Source organism: Chrysemys picta, unplaced genomic scaffold (assembly GCF_011386835.1).
Source record: "Chrysemys picta bellii isolate R12L10 unplaced genomic scaffold, ASM1138683v2 scaf1426, whole genome shotgun sequence".
Classification (NCBI taxonomy): Eukaryota; Metazoa; Chordata; order Testudines; family Emydidae; genus Chrysemys; species Chrysemys picta.
Window position 1 is genome coordinate 11,562 of NW_027054132.1, and position 4,439 is coordinate 16,000.

A 4,439-nucleotide genomic window follows, 5' to 3' on the forward strand; every position below is an offset into this window, starting at 1 on the left:
CCGCCTCTGCTTTTCCATTGCATCGCCAGCCACACCGAGGTTGCATGAGAAGGTACCAGCCTCCCTGCCGCTCTCCTGCCTTCTGCTCCTGCCCCTTCACGGGTGTGTCTGAGCAACTCCTGCTGCTCACGAGCCCGCCCCACCTCCCCCACCCCGCTGGCCTCGCCCACCTGCGAACTGCCACGGCCCCAATATTCCTTGGGGAAGGGATCAGGGTCATTTCATTGGGCAGGAAGAATCCTGAGTGGTTGGATCCAGCCTGTCTGCTGTGCAGCTTGTGAACCAGGAGAAGGAGAGGTGGGAGTGACCCAGAGGAGGCCGTTTGGCCTGTGGGATGGGCTGCTGGCCTGGGAGTTCAGACACCTGGGTTCTAATCCTGGGTGACTTTGAGCACATCCCTTCCCTTGTTTCCCTGCTGGCTGCCTTGGCTAGTTAGAGTCTGAGCCCTCCAGCCCAGCGATTGTCTGCAGCACCTGGTGCAACAGGGCCCTGAGCTCAGCTGGCATCTGTAGGTGCTGGTGGGACAGAAATAACTGGGCTGGCCCTGATGCTGAACGGGGCAATCGCCTCTCGTCACTCACAAGCAATGCCTTGTCCTGGCTTCTTGTAGGATGGCTGAGGAGGGCCGCCCAGAGCCCAGGCGTGCCTGGGAGGAGACAAAACCTCCCCCAGGGAAGAGTCGGCAGAGGAGGGAATGGCAGCAGCAGCAGTGTGCGCGCCATCCCGGTGAGTGGGCGCCTTCTGGGTGGGCGGAGGGGGCTGCAAAAATGGCTGGGGCCATGGCCCTGCATTGGGGTGGGACTTGGCCCCTGTGGGGGTTGGGGGGGCAAGACTAGGGTGTCATTGTGGGGAGAAGACTCCATAGACCTTGTACTGCTCTGGGTTGCCACGAGATGGAGAGACAGGAAAACCCAGGCAGGGGGGAATGGCCCCTCCTGCTGGCAGCAGCTGCAGCCACTAAAGCTGATCGGGGCATAGCGGCAGAAGCATCAGGTGGAGACTGACTGAATCGCCCACCCCGATCTGTCACGCTGCTGGGTCGGAGGATGTTTTCCACCAGTCGAAGGGGATGCTTGGTGCACGGTGGGTTGTTAAAGCCTAGGATTGCAGGGCGCCGGCCAGAGCGTAAGATGCTCCCTGATGTTGCAGCCCCATCTGTTGGCTCCTTTGTCGCATGTCGCAGCACAGGGCATTTGGGGGGAGTGTTGACGATGGGAGCCCAGTGCCTCTGGCTGATTGTTGGTGGCAGGAGAGGCAGTCAGAACAAGCAGAACGGGCAGGCCCTGGGTCCCCATATCCCATGCAGACTGGGCAGCAGTTCTCTCTCCTGCTGCAAGGACCAGACCGATTCACTCCCAGTCCCTCCGCCCCCTCCAGCAATGGGCCGGAGAGTGGGGACACCCCTCATGGCCTGACATCGTCCCTCCTTCCAGGTGTGGCGCTCCCCAAATCCCCAGACTGAGCCTGCATGCTGGGCGGGGAAGTGGGGTGGCCGCTGGGAACCAGGGCTCCGACTGGGTCTTTGCTGGGCTGGGCAGCAAAGAGGTGGGGAAGCCAGGGATCGCTGTGCCAGACCCTGCTCCCCTGCTGGGGCGGGAGTGGGGGCAAGGGTTTTCTCTAAGATCTCTGTCACCCAGACTGCAGCTTGGCAGACCCAGGTATTACCACTGCTCTGTCTTTGATCAGATTCACCATGGCCATGTAGCACCGCCTGCTTTAAGGGGCACAACTGGAAGGAGAGAGAGGCCCTGGAATGCATAGACTCCTTTCTGAAGGGCAATGACCAGGTACCAAGAGCCCTCCTCTGACCTGTCAGCTAGTGCCCTGTCCACATGCACATCTGCCCTTCTCCAGATGATGCATGGATTCTAAGGCCAGACGGAACCACTGTGACCTCCTGTATAACACAGGCCAGGGACCTGCCCCCAAATAATTCCTGTTTAAACTACAGCATTTTAAAAAGTCCCGTCTTGAGTTACAGTCCCTAGTGTGACGGGTTGCCCCCCTTTGAGGTGCCACCTGCTGTACCGGGCTACCACCGAGCCCACCTGTTCTGCCAGCCTGGGCCCCCTTTACCTCGTCTTGCTGGGCTAGGCTCACAAGCCTCTTCCAGCCATACACTCAGGCAGGGCCACGCCCAGCTGCAGAAAGACACAGACACTGAGATCAGCTCTGGGAAGACTCAGGTGAAAGGGCTTGTCCCAGTACTCTGGTGCCCACCTCCTTTGGAGTACAGACCCAAAGGTTTTATGAAATTCGCCCCCTCCCTCCATGTGGAGAGAGGTATGCACAACTCTTTGCCCCTCCCCCCAGTTGCTAATTGCACAAACTGGGTTATGGTATAAACAAGCAATAAGATTATTAACTACAAGAGGTAGCTTGTAAGTGGTTATAAGAGATAGCAAACGGTACAAAGCAGATTGCATTAGTAAATAAACACAACACGCAAACTAAGCTTTCCACACTGGATAGATAGGCTCTACATGAGCAAATTCTCACCCTGAGTGATAAACAGGTGGGCAGATTCTTAAGGGACAAGCTGCCTTGGCTTTGCAGCTTGGATTTCCCAGGTTTTCTTACACAGGCTAGGAATCTCTCTCCAGCCTGGCACCATCACTTCTCATAGTTCAATCTTTGTCCCTCAGGTGTTTCCATGTGTCTTATTGCAGGGAGCGTGAGGTCCCCCCCCGATGTCATTGTTCCCCTTTTATCTCCTCTTCCCACCCGCTGGAAAACTCTTTTGCTGTGACCTGGGTCCAACGGTTCCCATTGTGTAGCGTTCTCTCGGAGAGGTTTCTATTGTGGACAGTTCCTGGGCTAACCCTGCTGCTTATGTGCATTTCCTCAATAAGCCATTGTTTGGCGTTTTTACTGTTGTACCTGAAAGGCTGTTTTGAACCTCACAACGTGTTTCAGGAACACAGACATAGCTGAACTTCATAATTTCACATACAACGATAGCACATACAATCCAATGAGACATTAATGTCTAGCAGATAAAGACTTTTAGAATGATACCTTACAATACGTACTTTGTACAAAACATGTCCTAATGACATGACAGTGGCGAATATTGGGGTGTCAGGGTGTCCCACCCAGCTGTTCCTCCCACTCTGTCAAGCCCCCAGTAACACTGTCTGGCTGCCTAGCCCCCATGTTGCAGTTCCTCTTTGGACACCTACCCCGTGAGATCTGCTCCCTCTCTAGTCCGGTTTCACACAGAGCTGCCCTGCCCTCCCCAGATAGTCACTCCTGTTACCAGATGAATGGCCTTCTGCCACTCGGCATATCAAAGCCTGAGCAGCACTGGGGGGAAGCTTTCTAACATCTCTCCCACTGGCAGCTCCTTTCCACGCTAACCTTCCTGTTTGTGTCTCATCTCTGCGGGGCGTAGGACGAGGCCCAGAAAATGAATTTTTTGAATTCCATCCTCAACCTCGTCATAGACATCGTGGCATGGAGCCCAGAAAAAAATATGGACCGCAAAGCCCTGCTAGTGGAGAAGATAACGGTGAGTAAAACACACGCTGGGGCTGTGTTACCTGGCGGGTTTAGTGATTGGCCTGGAGATCTCTGCAGATTTGTCTAACTTGAGCTACCAATCATTGGATCGTGTTAGACGTTTGTCTGTTAGACTGAAGAGCCCATTATCAAATATTTGCTCCCCGTGTAGGTACTTACAGACTGTCATCAAGTCACCCTGTAACCTTCCCTTCGTTCAGCTGAACTAATTGAGCTCCTTGAGTCTCTCACTGTCAGGCATGTTTCCCAATCCTCCAATCACTCTTGTGGCTCTTCTCTGACCCCTCTCCAATTTATCAACATTCTCCTTGAATTGTGGGCACCGGACCTGGACACAGGATCCCAGCAGCGGTCGCACCAGTGCCAAATACAGAGGGAAAATAACCTCTCTAACAACTGGAGTTTGCCCTGTTTCTACATCCCAGGATGGCATTAGCCCTTTTGGCCCCAGCGTCACACTGGGCGCTCATGGGCAGCTGATTACCCTGACTGCCAAGTCTTTTCCAGAGTCACCGCTTCCCAGGTTAGAGCCCCCCATGCTGTGAGTGTGGCCTGCATTCTTTGTTCCTAAACATAGAACTGTATGGAAATGTAGATTGTTCCCTTGCACCCAGCTTCCCAAGTCACCGGGTCGCTCTGTATACGCCAGTCTCCCTGCCCAGAGCCCCAACACTCTGCAGTCAGTGCCCACTAGGGAACTAGCAACAAATCTGCTCCATAGATTTGGCAAGTCTTTGCTCTCCAGCACTGCAGAAAGCTTTCCAGAGCTCACCTCCCTTCCCTGAACGTGGGACAGCGTGGGCTGGTGGGTGGTCCAGTGGGCTGGGGCTCAGCACACCTGGGTTCTACTCCCAGTTCTGCAGTAAGACTTTGGGCAAGTCACTTCCCCCTCTGTGCCTCAGTTTCCCTTCCATGCC

At 54.8% G+C, this 4,439-nt stretch overlaps 1 long non-coding RNA gene across 1 annotated transcript; it reads left to right on the plus strand.

The window, feature by feature from the left end:
• The first annotated feature begins 271 nt into the window (after positions 1 to 271).
• Positions 272 to 3,515, plus strand: LOC135979945 (uncharacterized). Its single transcript, XR_010597185.1, has 3 exons — positions 272 to 726; positions 1,687 to 1,787; positions 3,395 to 3,515. It is a non-coding gene; the product is annotated as an uncharacterized LOC135979945 (long non-coding RNA).
• The last annotated feature ends 924 nt before the right edge of the window (positions 3,516 to 4,439 follow it).